We start from the raw sequence: 20,568 nt of genomic DNA, 5'->3' as shown, positions 1-20,568 counted from the left end.
GGGGAGGGGGGAAGGTGGGGGGAGGTTAGAAAAATGAAATAAAGCCTTAGGAGGGGATAATAGGGATAATAATTAAATGATGCAAACTGTCAGGACTGGGACAAAACACCCCAGTATATTAGATCAATTTGTCTCATTCACGCTACAGCACAGACAAGGAAGCAGAGCCAAGCAGAGGAGAGGGTACGACCGTATTGGCCATGGGAAGGGGTTAATTTTAGCAAGAAAAAAACAGCACCATCTTGCACCACTTGTGTTTTAATTATGGCAGGGAGGGCTTAGGGGGTTATTTTATTCACACAGAACAGCAGCGGGCCCAACAGCACCAGACTAACAGATAAAAGTAGGCAGCAACAGGCGCATGGAAATACATCGCAGTTCCAAACTTTCACCATTTACAGTAACATTAATGCAAATGAAACCTGACTAATCTGATCTCTGAACATGTGTTTTTAAAAACAGTGCATTTCTTTCTTTTCATCTTGAAAAAAAGCTCAGTTCCACAAGTGCGTAGTTACAAACCACAGCTGGGAAAGTGGGAGGCACACGAAGAACGCAAATAAGATTTTACATATTCTAACACCACCAGTGCAGCTTTCTGGAGCTCTTCAGCTATGTCCAACACACACGCACCTCGCTGCTGGCAGCCTCAGCGATTTAAAACAAGAGAGAATCTCAGCCCACATAATGGATGTTCTCTTAGCCGGAGTCTGACACCGCATTTCACATGCCGTCCGAGCCTCTCGTATGAAGTCATCCACAGCGTCAAAGAGCGAGTCACAACACATCGAAAGTGTTTTCCCTGGCTACCTCTGCAAGTTTCCATCCTTTAACTGTCATATAATTTCTTAAACTCTTCTTAGCATTTCCGTCAATACACACAGGATCTTTAAAAGTCTGGGTTTGCTCCCCAGTACATACAAGTAACCAGGATCACCCACCACAGCTGTGCTGAGCCCAGGCACAGGGACAACGAGAAGAGACTGACGGAAATGTTCAGTTTGGCGCTTCCACCACCAGCCCACAGAAACACACAGAGAGCAAAGGGTTCATTTTTATGTCACAAGCAATGCCCATCTATTTTACCAGAAAGTAATGTATTTGGGAGGGCTCTGGTGCCCAGGCACCCCAACGGGATGAGTGAACAATGGTCAAGGAGGCTTTTTGTTTGTTTTCTTTAAGGGAACAGACTCTTAGAACTTAATTTCTAATGTATTTAGCATGTACTATATGAAAGAATTTTACAAAGGGCCCTGATGAACTACAAATAAATAATCCATATCAAAATAACCTTGCATGTGTAGACAGCAAAGGAACCAACTAACACGGACTTTGCCAACAGTAAGATAAACACATTGATATTTCAAATGTAATCAACAGCCATTCAAAATCTGCCCTGGAAGACAGTCACACAAATACAAAGCATTTTTCTTACAACTCAAACAATTGTGACAAATATTTACTATAATGGCGAAAGCTGTTAAAAAAAAAAAAGTTGGTTTCTATTAATCATCTACATTTAGATATCCGTTCTCACTATCAGATTAAGCTCACCAAAACTGCTTAGTAGGCTGTTTCATTGTATTTTTGTTTGAGTTTTATCGCAATGCAACACATTGAAGTTTCATATTCCTGACTTTTTTCATCTTACGCAGTGCTAGAAATTTACAGTCTAAACAAGACCCACCAGATTGTGAAGTGCGTTTGAAATAAAGTGAAAAATCAGGTACCACGTCTGCATCAGCAAAACATCCAGGTTATGCAGCACGTATGGACCTCGCTCCTCTAAACCCCAGGTCTGGTGCATTAGCTACGGGAAACAGCTAATCCATTGCTACACAAGATATGTTTCTAGCACAATTTATTTGACATCATCATTAATAGATGGTTTGACCACACTGCTCCTCATTTTCCTCCATCCACATCTGTGCTAGCTTTGCTTTAAGAGTACATTAAAAAGTATTAAATCTGAACAAACATAACCCCAAAGTAAATACATTACAGATTCACAGATATCATCATGGCAAAAATCTATATTTTTACAAAGCACTTCCTAAATAGAATTTATCACAAAGAGTCTGTATTTAGGAATGCATATTTGTGTTAATAGCCAAGTAAAAATTTCTGCACTAGAGAAGACTGTTGACATCCATACAAAAATTAGCTGTGATTCATTGTTTAACAGTTGTCTTCCCGTTACAGAACACCGCAGACTGAAGGACATATTGCCAAACTGAAAGTACCAATACTTCCTTTAACCTAATATAGGACAAATAAATACACTTCAACAGCTTCTAAATCTTGCACGTCCTACTTTCTTGACCCAGATCTCTCGTTATTTCCCCCATAGGTCTATGCAATATCAAAACTATTTTTTCCCCACAAATTTAGACTTAACCTAAAAGAGGAAAAGTTCTCCTCATTTCTGTGAGCTAAGCAGACCTGGAAGGGGGGGAAGGGTCAACAAACAAACTCGTCTCCTTTAAGCTCGATTGGTATTTTAAGGTAAAATTTTCAGCCACACTTAACGCTCTCCCAACTGCTGAAACTACAAGCAAAAATTCTCATTCGTTCCAACAGGACTGTAAGTTAGACCAATATCAATGATAAATGAAAAATAATTAAATCTTTTTATTGCTATTTTTACAAGGCAAAAATGTATTTTCGGAAGTCATGCTGACACTCGAGCATTAATCAGCCTGTCCAAAAAACACAAAAGAGCTATAAAACTTGTTATTCCTCTCCTCGGCCAGCCTGGACTACTCCTTCCAGGAAACCAAACTGTCTCTTCTTTGCCTGGTACTTTTAGGGAACCATCGGGGGACTGAAATTCATCTCGCATGTGCTCACAATCAGGCGAATTCCCAGCTCAGGGTTTGCCGGCGATAGGTCACCCATGTGAGGAGCCTGAACTTTTAACACTGTTAATGTCAAATGGATGCAACTTTTAGGATAGGTTATATTTAGGGCTCTAAACCTTGACAATTTCTGTGGTTTTGGCACTGGGCACGGTATTTAGCACTACATTTTCATGAATAATAAATATTTGACCCTTAACTCATAACCTTGGACAAAAATGCTCTATGAGTAGGCTGTACAGAGATCTTTTCTGTATGCTCTCCAGCTGCTGCCAGCAGGCACGTAGCTGCGTACAGAACAGGAAAGTTTCCAGAGTCACTTTCACAGCCCTAATTCATAAAAACCTACCGTCGGCCTGACGTCAGTGGGGTTCAGTGGCAGCTCTGCTTGCAGCTGGGGAAGCGACCGGATCCTTCCCCAAACCCACCAACGGGTTAAAAGCAACACTGGCATTAGCCACAGGGACAGCTGCTTGCCGGCCTTGCCAGGTTGGCAAAATTAATGCCCCACCAAGGGGGAAGGGAAAGCCTGTTACTCACACCACACCAGCTAAAATTTCTAGTAACGCACCTCCAGCGATCTGAAATAACACTCAGTATGTTTGCATATGGCACATCGTTGTAAAGAGTGTCTGTAATAGACACACTGAACAGAGACTGAACTGAATCTCAGATCATAAAAAAAACCCAACCAACTGTTTTTCCTCTGGATGATTCTGATTTTTTACTGCTAAATATTACTAATAAACAAGATTGCTCCTTTGCAACATGGAGACTTAAGAATTACAACAATAAACACAAGTCAGAGTACACAACATAGCCTTTTACTAATACAGCTCCCAGAAAGAAACAGAAACTACACCCTAATGGGAGTTTGCAAAAGGCAGCAAACCACACGCAAGACTTGATTTTTAGAAACACCAAGCGCACCCAGAGACTGCCAACTTCAAATGCAACCATGGGGACTCAGCATCTTTGAAAATACGACTGTATTAATAACTTATGTTACAGATGTAGATGCCAGCTCGCACTCTTCAGAAGAATCATGTTTGCAGCAAGCAGAACCAGAGGACCAGCCCAGGGCCCACCATCCACTGCCACCGCTCTCAGGGCTGTGTGGGGCACACACACACCGTGGGCTCTGAACCGGCCTACGTGTGACCAGGTTGACATCCAGTCTGCTGCGCTACCCGTCCTGAAAAATGGACGTTATTAGCCTGATAGCATACCTGGTTGTTGCTCCTGGTATTCAAGCTAACTTGTTTAGAAGGACCTTAGTATCTCTACGTAGCACTGAATTACACCACGCAAACTTACATTCAAAGACAAGAGGGGACTTTCTGAAAAATGCCGCATACACTGGCTGAGACAATCCTGTAAAACTCCTCCTCATCACTTCAGAGACTCTTTCACGAGGTTTTTCAGAAAGCTACACCAATTCACCAAGCCTTTTTATTACTATTTCTACAGGTAAGAAAATATTCTCAGAAGTATTTCTAGCAATCAGCCCATCCAAGAAAGCACGCGAGCAGGGTGAGCTACAACACTGGCAATTTCACCCCTTGGCTAGCCAAGCCAGCTAGATCCTACGCACCCGACCAGCATGTGCATTCTCCCCTGTGCTTATACATCCTTTGGCTTGGAATGACCACTTATTTCTTATCAAGGAAGAAAATTTTTTAAGGCTCCTTATCAATATAAAAAGGAGAGCCTAAAAGATGTCACAGAAGACTGTGTGCTAAAGTATTAAGAGTCAGTGTCTCAGCGGGTAAGCCGAGTTACAGTTCTACAGGTCCTTCAGAACCACAGGAAAACTCAACTTGAGCTCAAACACGGCCATTAAGACTCCAAGGCATTTTGTATAAACAATTTCAGCCTTGTTTTCATTAAGAGAAGGAAGAAAAGGGCCTTCTCATCTTGGATTGGATACCACAAGGCAGAGCCCTAACGAGGAGCAGTAGTTCACAGTTTTCACGCAAATCGGCAGAGTGATTTCTAGACCAGGCTTCCATACTTTTTCACTCAACCTATCAACTCTCATGAAACGACAGCTATGCTGCCTCATCTTCACTACTTCTTACCACCAGTTAGCTAATTCAATTTTCTGAAATTAAAAGGAAGCCAATATATTCCCCTACAATTTCATCTGAAAAGATATTTCTTATTCCTCATTTCATTGTCATACTTTATCTCAGAGGAAACCAATTATGAGATGAATAAACCGGTCCCCATCTACTCTGCTTGGGATCACCAGATGAACCTTTTTCTAGTAAAGTCACTCTTTTCATTAAGCTTCTTTACAGAAATTAAGACCATCTAACTTCACACCACAGTGCTTAGAAAGCTGTGTGTATTTGGGACACGGGTGGCTAAATCCATGGCAGGAACATAGGAACTGTTTCTTCATCACCTGTTAATTTGAAGGCATTATATTAATGCCGTGATGCAACTCAAAAACACTGAAAACAGCTCACAACTGTAGTTCCTAATGGAACACTTCTGAGACCCCTTCACCTGACACAAACATGTAAATTTATATTAAAAAATGAGCATCCAATGAGTATATTCTCACAATAGCCACTTTTTTTAGGAGCCAAACACGCATAATTACCGAGTGTGCATACACACTTTCACTTCTCTCCCAACCTGCAGCTACTTGCATGAGCTGATGTTTCGGTCTTTAAAGAAAGTCATTATTACACCCTACACTGTGTGTGTACACATGCGCTAACACACACACGCGCGCGCGCTAGGGATGGTCAGTACACACAACAGTATCTCAATTGTCAATATCAATGTGAATTAGCTTAAAAATGAGGTTACTTCAGTATGATACGTTTCAGTACCACAATATTGCAGTGTTGACACAACGCAGTCCTGCAGTACACCCTGGCCTTGCCCTCCTCTCCGGAACAGAGACTGGACCACTTTATGACCTCCCTATCCTGGGTCAGAAGGGGAAGAGCTGGCGGCAGGTTAATGTCTGTCTCGTCTTCGCTTGCTAGAAGCGTCCTCTCCAGCAAGGTGTTGGAATTCACACGGGCACCACCATCCTGAGCAGCTACGGGCCCGGGGGGGAAGGGAAGTGACAGGCAAAGCAAGGAAAAAGTGGGGGTTAAGAGCGCTTAAGAGTGCCGTGATACAAAAAAAAGTATCAGTGTCATGAAAGATTCACATCCTATTGCCCACCACTAATACGAAACACACTTAACTTCTGCGAGCAACTTCTGAGACATCTGCAGAGCTTATTCAACCGAACCAGACCGCTGATGTTCACAAAGTTGTGTGTTTCTTCACAGGACTTCCTGACTTCTGCGCGATTACATCCTTGTAGGATGTGGGTCTTTACTGCCACTACAAAATTTGTAACAGCAAACACATTCTGACTCAAATGTGAAGTCCATGTTAAATTAGATTCCAGAACCGAAATCAAGTTAGGTAAAATAACTCAGTTTGCTTTACATTATTCAGATCTGTTCTTCCTAACTAAAAAAATATTACCTGAAAACAACATTATAAGCAATTCTGTCCATTTCCCCTAATCCATCCAGAGCTTCTTTATGCTTAGGGCTGTAGCACTTTTTAGCATCAAACTCTTTCATGATGGGAAAATGACTATGAAGTACTGCTGTTGGGTACTTAGCACTTATACCATGCCTTACAACTTCAAAGCACTACACAAACATCAATAATTACCATATATAGAGTAAAACTGAAAGAAGCATTCGTATAAAAAAAAAAAACTCACAGGGAAAAAAAAAATTGTAACTACCTGTTAGAAGGGGAAAAAAGCTTAAGCAACAGAATCTCCTGTAATTATTACATTCTTTATGCTACACACACGCATTATGGCTTTGCACGTTTAAATGAATAAAAATCATAAACTCTTGCACAGTCTTAAAAAAAAAATATTAAAAATCCCAAAAGCCAAACCCCAACTCCTTTCATACATTTAAATTATATTTCCTTCCCCTTTCCTCACAGAGTGAGAACTAAGTCTTTTCCAGGTGTTCCCAATAACAGTTTGGGAGGCATGCCACTAAGTTCCCAAGACACAGCACCACATGAACCCTGTTCTCATGGAGACAAATCCACCTTCCCCTAAAAAAATACTTAAAACAGTGACAGTGTACAGGCTCAGGTGATCTTACATAAATATTTCCATACATTGTATTCCATTAGATCGTAAACAAAAGCAAAGGGAAAAAAAAAATAATAATCACTACAAGACACCACAGAAAGTTTGCTATGACCATTGACAGAGCACCACCTGCACCCGAAGCACCATCACCGTAACAGCGCAGCCCTTTTTTTCTATGGCTAAGAGGAAAAAAAGCCTTCATACACTCATCCACGAACACATACCCACTCACTTAAATCCAAGGGCACACACAAGAGTTTGCAGGATCAGTCCACATTGGAAACATATTCCGAGAAGACGGTTACCATCCACAAGTCCAAAGGAAGGCCTCAAATCCAGCACGAGCCCTTGGATCACTCAGAGCAAGACGGGGGCCCAAAGCCGTCCGCTGCACCCGAAAACGCAGGGACAACTCAAAACATTAATTTTGCAAATGGTGCCTTCTCTCTCTCAAAGGGGCACAAGCCACAACAGCCCCGCTGGACACCCAAAGGGTAGAGGCCACCAGCACCAAAGGACTTCATTAATACGCTCAACTTGCTCATTTATTTTAATAACTCAGGACAGGGGAGTCGGACAAGCCCAGAAAAGCAATTTTTTTTTTCAACAAAGACTGATTCCTCCTGATCACGCCTCTCCTGCTTTAATAATAAAGAAGGAGTACGTTTTGTGATCTTCACCCCCCACACGCCACCCCAGCCATAAATCAGTTAGGAATTTTGATTTACGCAGACAGGAAAACGAGGAAGTCGAGCACACTGGAGAGTAGTAAAAACTTCCACCAGCAAAACTTCACTTTTCCCTACGCAGCGACCTACAAACCAAACTTTTCCTCCAGACTCACGTGTCATCTGCAGCAACAAGCCTCGGCCATAAAGCACATATAAAGTTTGCTGTTAAAGAAGCTGGGGGGGGGGGGGGGGGGAGTAAAGCACAAGAAGGAGGAGAAGGGGGGGACGACTTTTATTCGCTGGAGCTGCCTTAAAAGGAAATTCGGTGATGAAAGATTAAATTCACCTGGAACAACACGAGAGAATTTAACCCTTTCGGGGGGAGAGAGAAAGGGGGGGGGGTTAACAATAATAAAAAGCCACATGTCTTGCTGTTGCAGGACCTAGGTGTGTTTTATTAAGGAAATATATACATTGCATCAACCGTGAGAAAGGGCCGGGCCGGGGGGGGGGGGACACTCCGAGGAGCGGGGGAGGGGCGGCCGCCCCTCCCCCGCTCCTCGGAGTGTCCCCCCCCCCACACCCCGGGCCCGGCTTCCCCTCCCCCCACTTTCCCCATAGTAAATATAAATAAATATACTTTTCCCCATAAGTAAATATAATATGCGGGGGGGAGGGGAAGGCGCTTCTCCACACAAATCTGGCTAAAAATAGGCCGCTCGCCATGGCTCCCCCGTGCCATTCGCTGCCGAGCCCGTGTCCCCCCTCCCAATCCTTATTAAATCCTTTTTTTTTTTTTAAATAAATAAAATAAAATGAAGCCGGGTGGGGGGAGGGGAGCGGCGCGGAGTTTGGAGGTGGGGGGGGGGGAGGGGAAGCGCCGTTTGGCTTTAAAATAAAAATACCCAGCCCCACGGGATGCTTGGGGGAAGGGGGGGGGGGGGGGTAACACGAACACAATAATTTTAAAAAATACACACACACACACAAAAAAAAAAAAAAAAAAAGAGGGGGGTGTGTGTGAAGGAGAAAGGGGGGCCCACAGCAAGGCGCCCATCCCCCGCCCGCCTCCGACCGCCACAGAGACAAAATGGCCCCCCCACCCGACCAACCGCCCCCCCCCACCCCAGGCCCCTTCCCGCCCTCGCCCCCCGGTCCTTACCTCAGCGGCGGCGGCGGCGGGGCGGCTGCTCCCCCCTTCCTCGGGCACCAGAAATCCACCCGCGTTTGTCTCTCCTCCTTCTGTGGTGTGTGTGTGTTTTTTTTTTTTTTTATGTTTTTTTTTTTTTTTATACAGCCCTATATACGTCCGTACGCATCTGTGTGTGTGTGTCTCGGTGTGTGTACACACGTATATGTATCGATGATATATATATGTGTATATATATATATATTTTTTTGAGGTGTCCACACCAAGAGGAGGAGAGGAAAAAAAAAAAAAAACACAGTAAAAAAAAAAAAAACACCACCCCACCACACACACACACACACACAGAGGAGGAGGAAGGAAAAAAAAAAAAATAACCAGCCAGTAGTGCTGTGATATTCAATTATATCCCGAGCCAGGGGGAGGGGGAGGGTGGGGAGAGAGGGGGGGGGGTTAGAGATTAAGTCCCGAGGAAGGAGGTGGGGGGGGGGAACGGAAAAGAGGGAAAAAAAAAAAAAAAAGTAATATCTCTGTGTGTGTGATTTAGATTGAGGAGGAATTGAGGCAGAATGTGGAAGCTGTTACTAAGGGAAGGAGCCAAGCGCTCGGAGCAGCCAGCGGCCCTCAGACAGCGGGAGCGGGTGGCCAGCCGCACGGAAATGGGCGCTGAGGGGAAGGGAAGGCGAAGAGAAGGGAAAGGGAGGGAAGGAAGGAACGGAGCCGGGAGGCGAGGCCAGCCGAGGAGGGAGCGGCGGCCGCCCCGGTTAAAAAACAAACCCCCGACGCCGCCGCCCTCACAGAGCCGGGGGGTCGGCGGCCCGGAGGGGGGGACGCCCCCCCCCTTTTTTTTTTTCCCCCTCCTTCTTCCTTCCCCCCCCCCCACCTCCCGCGCTCTCCGGGCAGGCGCGGCGGCGGCCGTGAGGGGAGGCGGGCTGAGGGGAGGCCGCCCTGACAGGAAGGGGAGGCCGCCCGGGCCCTACCGGCGATGGCGGGGCCCGGCCGGCCCTTCCCCGGCCCTCAGGGGCGGCCCGAGCCGCGGGACCGCGGCTCGGGCCGCCCCTGAGGGCCGGGGAAGGGCCGGCCGGGCCCAGGCGGCGTGTGGAGGCCCGTGTGGGGGTGTGTGTGCGTGTTTCTAAGAAAGCCAACAACCTTTATATAAACGCAGGATTTAACGTGGTGTGGGTTTGGTTTTTGTTTTTTTGGTAGCACCTCTCGGTTGACGGGGGCGGGGGGGAGCGGAATCGGCGAAGCTTTACACTGGCGCCCAGCTCCGTTACTGCCTGTACCCTGTAATTTCATTTAATGAAAGTAATAATCCTCTGCCAGTAATCGCGGCCCGTCCTACCTGTCCGCTGCTCGTTTTGAGAATTGAAAGGCTAATACATCGTTCATATCACAGGTTTCTTCGCATTTTTAGAGTGGGAAGGGTATTTAGCGTTTATATCGCAAGTTGCTCCAATATTTTCTTAGAATTGAAACGCAATTTATTGTTTATATCGCAAGTTTCTTCAGGTTTTTTTAGGATTTGAAGGCTACTTAGCATTTACATCGCAGGTTTCTTCAATTTGTTTAGAATTGAAAGGCGATTTATCGTTTATATCGCAAGTTTCTTCAATTTTTTAGAACTGAAATGCTATTTAGCATTTATATCACAAGTTTCGCTGAATTTTTAGAATTAAAATGCGATTTTTCATTTATATCGCAGGCTTCTTCGAGTTTATATAAAGTTGAAATGCTATTTATCATTCGTATCGCAGGCTTTGAATTTTTAGAATTGAAGTGCAAGTTATTGAAGGTTTCTCTGAATTTTTTAGAATTGAAATGCGATTTATCATTTATGTCGCAGGCTTCTTCAATTTTTTTAGCATTTAAATGCGATTTATCGTTTGTAACAGGTTTTGTCAGTTTTTAGATTCGAAACGCTGTTACTTATACCATAGGCTTGTTTATTTTTTCAAAGCGAGCTTTGTTAATCGGAACCACGTTCCTCACCAGGCAGCCTTTTCCATCGTAAATTATTTTTGCAATAGCGTTTCACCCTCTTGGGCATTGCTCCAGTACTCTCGCGTCCGGACACTGGCACAGAGTCCCAACGACCACAAACCACGCAAGGATCCGACTGCAACGTCGGATGCCATCGTGCTTCTGCCAAAGGCTCCACAAGCCCAAGTCTGGTCTTGCCCGAATGGGACCTCCACATCACCGTGCTCCTGCAGGGCTTGCATTTACAGGGAGGTAGAGATACTGGCCGCAAACACAGCTCATATTTTTATTTTTTTTTTTGTGAACAGAGCTTGGCATTGCTGGAGAGCAACGCTGATCCTGGGGCAGCAGTTCTGGAGCTACGGGTGGATTTTACTTTCAGCCTAATGACTGGGACACACCATAGGTGGATTTCGCCCACCTGAGCTTCATCTCAGAAGCAGATGGGAGCCCTCGACTCCACGAAGCCTCTGTGAAAGCGGATGGGTGGGACTCCGGGCTTAGGAGCACCTCACACTGCTCATTTTTTTTTCAGGGTCAGGCCCATGTGCTTTTCCTCCTTTTATGAAGAATAATACTTAAATACTCACAGAAAACAGATTTTTTTTTTTTTTTGCATTGCAAAATCATTTAATTCTGAAAAAGCCCTGGGCCTTCAATCCATTTGCTAAGTTACGTGAGGAAACCAAAGTCTCACTAGAAAGCGTGTTTGTAATTGCAGACCACTTGGATGTTCAACATTTATTTCTGTAATGATTTTGATGGTCGAAGTGGGAAACTTTCTCTTCTCAATAACAGTGTGTAGATTGTGTTTCAAGTATGTAAAGATGCAGTAATTTTTGAAGACCACGTCCAGTCCAATTCCAAAATTTGACAACTTTGCTGAAAGTTGGGACATCTAAAAGGGGGGGAAAAGGTGGCAATAGACTCATTAACACCATCCTACGTTATAATCTTACATCTGTCCATGCTTCTAAAGGAGTTTAACCTCTTGATACTCTGAATGATTTATTTCCCACGTAAAAGATAAGCAGTAACAGTGGGTGGAGGAAGGGAGAAGAGGAGTATGCACGTAGCCTAAGGCGAGAGGAAAGAAGATAAGGGACCTCATATTGCAGACTGTGGGACACCAGGGGCCTGAAGAAAGGTATGGGAGGAGCTGTGAGAAGTCCGTGAAATAGGAACTGGAGGTGCAACGTTCAGAAAGATTGTGTGAGAAATGGAGGAGGGAAAACCCCTCAAGTGTGTGTTGTTTGTCCCACAGGAACTATGAACACCGTCTTCGCGTCCATCTGCTGAGCAGCGACAGCGTGCTGAGCTGAAGGCATCTGGCTGAAGGTTTCCATGGTCTGATGTTCCCCAAACGTTCAGTCACAACTCCGAGGTGGCAGGCTCTCATTTTTAACACGATGACGATGTACTCGACTGGGTGATTACGCGAGTATATGTTCTGCTCTGCAGAATCTACAGAGTGCTTTTGAGCAGATATATGCTTTAATAACTTTACCCCATCCGTTTCATAAAGAAAGGGAAACCAGAACAAAGGCGAACACCTCACAGGACTGCACCAAGGCCTTACTTTCCACGATGAGCTTTAGACTTTGTAGTTCTGTTGCCCAAATATGCAGCTGGGTTCAGAGTTGTCGGGGCCACTTCCAGTACGGGCGGTAAGTTCTGGCTTTCAGAGGTTTCCAAGAGCAGATGTTGGGTAACACGGGGCAGTTGAGCAGGGTATGGTTTACAGCGAGTTGTTCGGTGAGCGAGCTGAGGGAGTTGGCTTTGCCTTGAGCTGGGAGAGGCGCTTTTGAACAATAACTGTTGTTATGTTTCCTTTCCCAAACTCTCCCAGTAGGGAGAAAGACAGCACCAAACCCTAACTTTTGGATGTAGAACTGGAGCGGATCCGAGGTCTTGGTTCATCCATGTGGTCAAATAAAAGCGTGCCTTCAACGCGCTGCAGTAATATTGCTGTTTGCTTTCCATCATCCCAACTGCTGGGAAGTCTTCTCACAGCCATATTTGTCAGACTCGGCCTTAAAATAGTTGAAATTACTTGTAACAGCGAGTGCTCGGCCTACTAAGCACATATAAGCAAATATTTGCAAGAACTGGACCAGTGTTTGCACAGCACCAAGCACACTGCCCAGACTCCATAAATAATAATAGTTGGCACTCACAGAGTGGTTTCCATTTTCAAAGCACTTTAGTCATAACCCTTGACACCCGTATGGCCTTTTACATCTTTACAAGAATTAATTAATCCTCACAGTGTCCTGTGAGATAGGTATGCACTGCAATAATAACAATAACAACAATTAATAATGCATGCATTCTACTCAAAAAATCACTTCAGGGATTAAAATGCATCTGTAATACTTGGATTTTATTAACATTTTCCAGCAAATAATAAAAGCCATGGTATTGTGTTAAATCTATAAAATATCTATCCGTAAACCTTTTGCAGATCGGGGCGAGGCTGAAGGCCCAGTGAGATACCAGTAGGAATTCGATGCCTGACTTCAGAAAAGCAAGTTCAAGCCCAGTCCACCACGCAGTCTAGGTGCCAGAATGAAACTCGCCCCGCATGGCAGTGAGTAAATAAATACCAGCGAAGCAGGAAGGCTCTTTGTTCATTTTTAGCTCTTGTTTATGCAGAGGCTCCCCCAGTTACGGGATCTCATCCTATACAAACACAGCACCAAGAAAACGCGAAGGACTTAATGGGTGAGAAACGGCAGTGACTCAGCACCACGTTGTGCAACAGGGAGAGCAGGGACAAGTCTGGCCAACACCGGGGCAAACCCTTTCCCTCGTAAAAATTACCATCTTGCCTTTGATATGCAGGCAAGCCCCAGTTAAACCTGATATTTAAATAAGCGGGACTGAAACCCCGTAGACTGGAACAGAAGCAGGGGCAGGCTCCCACCAGGGGAGCGCCCTGGCTCCGGGCTCGGTGGGGTGGAGGAAGGACGGGTGCTCGATCGGGCTCCCCGCACCAATGGTCCCATTCCCCACGAAGATGCTGTTTTCGGTTTGCATTGCAAAATGGATTAACGCAAACCGCAAAGGCACCTTTAGTCCTAATAACGCTGCCGCACCAGAAAAAAACTGGGAAAGAGGAGAGATAGGTGCACCCACACCCCAGCAATTTCCCCATGGCTTCCCCGTGTCTACAAACTCCACATCTGGAGCACTTCACAATTAAGGCCAGGGGCTTTCATAGTCTTAAGAGTTTTTTTTTTTCCTTTAGTGCAAGGAAGATACCAATTTAAAAAAACAACCTTTGAATGATTTGTCTTTGTGTGGTACATACCGAGAAAGGAAATGGGAGTTCACCAGTTCAAAGGGACTGGCTTTATTCTTTTTAAAGCTGCTGACAATGACCGTTTCCAGGAGAGGACATGCTGGGAAGGGGACTTTTTTCTGAGTAGGGAACATCTGCTGCTGCTGCCTTGGTGAACAAATCGATCAGTAATTGATCACGTGGTAAAAAATGTCTAACATTTGTGATTAACATGCCTGTAGCACTACTTTTTATCAGTTGCTTTAAAGTATACCCCCCTAGATATGTTGTAGATCTCCATAAGGCAGAGAGGATTCGATCCCAAAACAATCATCTCATTGATACACTCACCCAGATCGATCTGGGAGCCTTCTGCTTCCCAGAATAAACAGCAAGAGTGGAAGAGCAGTGTGACCAGGTGAATAGTCCCTCATTCATAGACAGTTGATGAACTGTGCGATCCAAAGCCATGAAGTGGCTCTTTCAGAAATTTCAGGACACAAGTTACGCTGCTGGGAGCACGTTTAGCGCTGCTCTGAATCATCGAATGGTTTGGGTTGGAAGGGACCTTAAAGCCCAGCCAGTGCCACCCCCTGCCCTGGGCAGGGACACCTCCCACCAGCCCAGGTTGCTCCAAGCCCCGTCCAACCTGGCCTTGAACCCCTCCAGGGATGGGGCAGCCACAGCTTCTCTGGGCAACCTGGGCCAGGGGCTCACCACCCTCATAGGGAAAAGTTTCTTCCTAATAACTAACCTCAATCTCCCCTCTTTCAGTTTGAAGTCATTACCCCTCATCCTATCGCTACATGCCCTTGTAAAAAGTCCCTCTCCCGCTTTCCTGTAGGCCCCTTCAGATACTGGAAGGGGCCATAAGGTCTCCCCCAGACCCTTCTCTTCTCCAGGCTGAGGGGGTGGTGGTGAGACGTGTGAACCGGTCAGCTTCTCCCTGGTACGCAGAGCCTCAGCAGGGCACGGGCTGCTCGTCCCAGCCATTCTGCACAGGGGCAATTTCATGTTTCTGTTTTTAAAACCTACCAACAGCCGCCTCCCCCCACCCCCCCACAGAAAAAAAGAGCATAACCCACAAATGACAAAGTTAAGAACTGCTGCTGTGGGACTGGGATATTTACCAAGCAAAGCCATTGGCTTCATTGTCTCTTTGCTGCTGACCTCCCCCCTCCAAGGCCCACCATACACTAAAGACTTTAAGAGGAACACAAATGTGTGTGTGAAGGTGTCACACCAAGGAGAGCTTCCAAATCAGTGCCAGAGGAACATATTTTTAAAAGAAAAGAGAGAAACAGAGGAGAAGAGATGCCAGCTGCTCCAGCCCCCTTCAAGCGAGGATTCCTGCACCTCGTCAGCCGCTCCCACTAGGGCACGTTTTCACTTATTTTTTTTGGAGAGGGAAAAACAATGGGTATTGTTGCTGCCGTCCCAGGGCCTCCCTGCCCGCGGAGGACTGCCATTGTGGGCAGAAGATGGCACCGTCCCCCTGGGCTCCCAAGGCGGTTCCTAGCACAAGGAGGAGGAGGAAGCGAAAGCCGTCCTGGGGCCACCAGCCGGCACAATTAATGTCTTGTTGAAAGCCCTGAATATCATCCCTCGCTACCCAGAATCTGGCCCCGGGAGGATGCGTGGGTGCTTCACACAATTGTGGAGAAGAGGAGAAAAATGAGCGAACGACCGGGAAAGATGCTGCTACAGACCTGACTCCAGGAAGCGACATGGGCTGAGCCCCGGCGGGTTTGGGTATCGCAGGTGCGGAGCCGTCATTTCACCATGAACTGGGGCTGTTTCCTTGAGAGGTGACGCTCCGGCAGCGGATACCATGACAGCAGGCAGGCTGTTGTCAAACAACCGCTCTGCCAGCGCACCCGGCAATGCAAGACCAGGCTGCCACCCAGTTCCTGCAGTAATTAATTTAGATACAGCGAGCCGAGTTAGAGACATGGGAACAAATTTATTTTTTGGCTTTAATCGCTCTCTAAGGATTGTTTTAATTTTTTTTTTCCCATCCCCCCCCCCCCTTTTTTTTTTTGCAGTGGGATATGTAAATATCAACATTTCTTAAAATGGAAAAAAAAAAAAAATGTTACTTCTCAAACAGAAATACTGAAGAAGATCCTGTTAACTCCATGGTTATGGCAAAGCTCCCTTCATGGCGGGGTTGTAACTCTGATGTTACATCCTCCAAAGGCTAAGCAAATCCAAACTTGTTTTATTTTAACAAGGTTACGAAAAAGGGTGTGTAGCAGCAGCTACCGCACACCTCTGAAGTTTCAAGCAAGACGTATCTGGCTCTCGTGTAAGATCAAAACGGATTATCTCACGGGGCCAGGATGTGGTTGCAAAAATGCAGTATTGTAAGTGCCATCGTGATTCATAATATAATCTACGTTACTGCGTATAATTACTGCAGAGTAAATAAAGGGACAAAAGGTATATTTTATTTAGATATTTACCTTTATCTCTGTCACGTACTATTTTAACATTTCCCGGCAGCCCAGGGATCCAGCCAACTTGAGGAGGATTCCTTTTTCTTGCTTTTCTTTCATTGTATGTACATTGTCCTGGTTCTTTCTGGGAGCAGAGGACAGAGCCAGGACTGTTGGCTCCCTAATCAGAGTCCTGAAAGACCCCTCATGTGGCCTTCAGCAAGCTCTTTATCATCAGGGCATGAGCTTCCAGCTATAAAAAAAAAAAAAAAGGAAAAAAAGAGAGGACTAACACAGCTACTAATGATGATGATATTATTATTGTTAACACATAATTATCTATCTCACAAGAAAACTGGGAGGGTAAATTAGTGTTTATAAAGTATCTTAAAGATGATCATATTATTTATGTGAGGGCTGTGCTTTACATCGTGAGGACAGCAATTGTTGAAAACCACCTTCCAATTAGGTTTTGCTAATAATGGTGTCAAAAAGGTTTAGAAAAAAATATCAGTATGTACATTCGGAAGTCCCTGATGTTTCCATGTTATTATATTATTGCGATCCACTGCTTTCTTGTAGATAAATACTATATCCACATCTACAAGATGTTAAGCATTATTTTCTGGAACATTGAGTGTAAAAAGAATGAAGTACGTGAAGGCGCCAAGCACACCCTGCAGTATGTTATAGACAACTTGCTCCACTGAAGCCAAAAGAGGTTTTCCAGTTGGGTTTTTTTTTTTCCCCTCACCCCACTGGGCTAGGATTTCCTCCTGAATCTCCAGCCTTCTCCTTCACCGCACATCACTGATGTGCTTAACACTCAATTAAAGCACACCCTGGATTTGTTTTATACAATCCCTCAGCGGTGAAAAGGTGGTTGCCGGTGCTTCTCAGCAGGAGCTGACTCGGCGCAAGCCCAGCCAGGACGACTTTGCCAGGGCCTCCCGTATTTCCCCTTTTTTAATCAATTATCTGCATTTTGTTGAATATTCGTTTCTTTCAGTTTTATTCTTGAGGACTTCTGAAAAACGTCTCAAACTTCCCTGAGCCGCTTGTATTCTTCACCCCCTCCGACACGCACCACGACATCATTAAGTGTGAACGGCTGCAGTAGATTAAGCAACGTATTTCCACAAAACATTTCCAATACGAGACCAAATTTTATGAGCTGCGCAAGCATCCTGTGTAACATTTCCAGCAGGTACATAAAACACTTCGGGGTATATATGGAAAGAGACATTTGACTGGGTGGACCAGTGCATTAGAAATAGCTCTTAATCTTTCACGGTGCCATAACACAAGACCAAAAGACAAACACACAAAAAAAGAGGGACGGGGAAAAAAAAAAAAAAAAAGCCAAAGCACACGGTGAAAGAATGAACTGAGAATTATTTCCTCAGCTGAGCCAATATTTCCTACAACGTGGCTTTCTGTGAGTCAGCCTTTTTGTGCCACAGAACTTAAAACAGCAAAAGTGAGATAACAGTAGGCTTGTTGGAAATAGAAATTTTCAAGGGATACAAAAAAAAAAAACCACCAATAAAAAAGAACAACTTTCGGACCGAGAGCGGGGCGATGAGCGCGGCGCTCATCTGCTGGTAATAGATTACTGGAAGAATATATCCAGTAATCCTAAAAAAAGGTGACGTTTATCTGAGATTGTAAAACACGGTAAATCCCAGGTGTGCGGGAAGCCCGCAGCGGGGATTTCAGCAGCTCCCCGTCCCTCTTGCAGCGCGGAGGGCACAGAACGGGGCACCCTGACTCCGCTTCCTCCCTCTCCCATAGTCAGGACTGGTTCCATCCCAGCCCCTCCAGCACCTCCTTTAATTTCGCTCACGCTGCCGAGAAGCTCCGGGCTGGCGGAGAGGAACCCCAGGCAAATTCCACACCGATTTCACATAGTTCAGGACAGGGCTTAATAAATATACGTAGAGGAGGAGAGAGAATATTTCTCGAGGCAGAAGGATGGGATGGGCTAGCAATTATGAAGACTTGTTGGCCACATCCCAGCCTTCGGTGGTTCCTCGAGGCCTGTTCCTGCCAGAAAAGAGTTTAAAGTCTGGATGAAACGCGTCTCCCACCGAACCCACCAGTTCCCCTATTTGCTTACAGCGTGTGCAGCGCACCCAGGTAGGAAAGTTCCCACTGAGAGCAAAGATCACGCACCCGCCGGTAATTCTGCACCGTCAACCAGCAGCAATTAGCGTGCCAAAGGGGTGGAGCCTGTATAAAAATTAAGATCATTATTAAAATAGACCCGAAAATGAAAAAGGCATCCCATGCACCCCGGCTTTTAGCAGGGCTGGGTCTGTGTCTTCCATTACTGGCTTAATGAAGCCTCCTCCATCCGCCTCAGATTCCATCCACTTGCTCGTATTCCGTAGGGATAATTCCCTCCATTCCCCTATATTTAGGTTCAACACCCCATATTCCCTCCATTCCCCTATACTTAGGTTCAACATTTGCTCACTTAATTGGAGAGGGGGCATTTGGCAAAGGAGTGGCCCCACGCAGATACATGGCATTTGTCTTTTATTTTCCATTTCTTCCCATCAAACGCCGGTCCCGTTCTGAAGGCGCTGGGCAGAGACAGCTGTGCCAGATGTGCAACGTAAGCAAAGCGGAGGCGCGGACACTGCCCGCCTTCGCACCACAGGTTATTTTTCAAGCCGAGAGGAAAACCCTCTGTCCCGTGAGCCTCGTTGAGCGGGGGCTCGCTCCAGCCAGGCTGCGTCTCACCGTTCAAATCCAGGCGTTCTCCTGTGCGAGCGCCTTCTCTCCCGCCGTGGCTCAGGAATTTTTATTTTAAAAAGTCTACAAGGACGTAAAAAAAACAAACAAACAAACAAAACCTTCTCGTTTCCCACATCCTGTCATTAAGCAGCTGTGCTCCGAACAATGAATGATGACAAACCAAAGCAACAGTTTTAACTGAAGCGGGATTACACTTGGCATCGCTATTTGTTATGTGGCTCACTGGACAGCAAGACAAATGCGCGCTCCTGCTCCCCTCTCCCACTGCCGGCTCTGTCCCTCAGCAACACGTAACGGCCCCATTCGAGGGGACACCGGCGCCAAAGCAGCTGCAGGATGAGACCCCAAGAAATCAAATGACATCTGGGCCAGCGAGGGTGGGGGGTCTGCAGTCTTGGACGGGACCCTCGGTTCCTCGGGGCTGGATCTTGCCTCTGGTACCACCCCGGCACTACTTGGTGCTTCAGCAGGAGGAAAAATACTCGCGCGGGGCCTCTGGCTCCTGTCTGGGTGACAGCTCTCCCGACCTGGGGGGAATTGGCCCACCAGAGAATTTTAACCAAAATCCTGCTCCCTTGCATCGCGTTATTCTCTACCGAGCAAGCTGAAAACCTAACCACCCCATGCCTGATTAATTATCCCGCAGTACTTGCAGAGGTTTAAGTAATATCACACTTTGCCCGCGCATCCTCTAAAGCCTCGCTGGTAACGATGATACATTGCTGTTAACAGTAATGCCATTTAGAAACCCAAGGTACAAAAATATTCGCCGAGGGGGCTGCCAGCGTTACGCAAATTGATGTGGACATATAATCGCATTGCTCGGCGCCAGCGTGGTCCTTGTAAACTGGGGGGCTCAGATTGCTGCACCCCTGGGGGCTCCCACCAGGGCAGGGGGGGATCCCCATCGAGGGGCTCGGTCCAGTCTACAGAGGGGGTCAGGACATGGGCAGGACCCTGCTCGCCCACCTCCGTCCCGAGCGCGGCCCCAGCCTCGCACAACGGCACCCAGAACCCCCGTGTCCCCCCGTGTCCCCAGCCCTCCCCAGTAACCCAGCGCACAGCCGGGGGGATGCACTCTGCGCCTACCAAGTGACATGGAGCGACGTCTGCTTGGAAACGTTCTCGGTTCCTTCTGGACAATTTTTCCATGCAAACACAAGACCCATTCAGCCTGGGTCGCATCCGCAGGCGATCGGGAGTCAATGGGATCATTCATGTTCCCAAAACCGCCCGCACGCTCGAGCCGTTCCGTTGGCAGCGGCCGGGCTGGCGCTGCTGCGT

General features: G+C 46.2%; 1 protein-coding gene across 4 annotated transcripts in view; it reads right to left on the bottom strand.

The window, feature by feature from the left end:
* TBL1XR1 (TBL1X/Y related 1) overlaps positions 1-9,062 on the bottom strand; it is a 117,009-nt gene extending 107,947 nt beyond the window's left edge. For 2 of the 4 annotated variants that reach the window (XM_074590575.1, XM_074590574.1), the window contains exon 1: positions 8,833-9,062. The gene's annotated coding sequence lies outside the window, so the exon portion shown is untranslated. The remainder of the gene's footprint in view (positions 1-8,832) is intronic. The other 2 variants (XM_074590576.1, XM_074590577.1) reach the window with 1 other exon arrangement.
* Between the last annotated feature and the right edge of the window lie 11,506 nt (positions 9,063-20,568).

The sequence above is a fragment of the Larus michahellis genome, chromosome 6 (assembly GCF_964199755.1).
Source record: "Larus michahellis chromosome 6, bLarMic1.1, whole genome shotgun sequence".
NCBI classification, from domain to species: Eukaryota; Metazoa; Chordata; class Aves; order Charadriiformes; family Laridae; genus Larus; species Larus michahellis.
The sequence above is the reverse complement of the archived record's forward strand: the minus strand, read 5'-3'. Positions and strand labels throughout refer to the sequence as shown.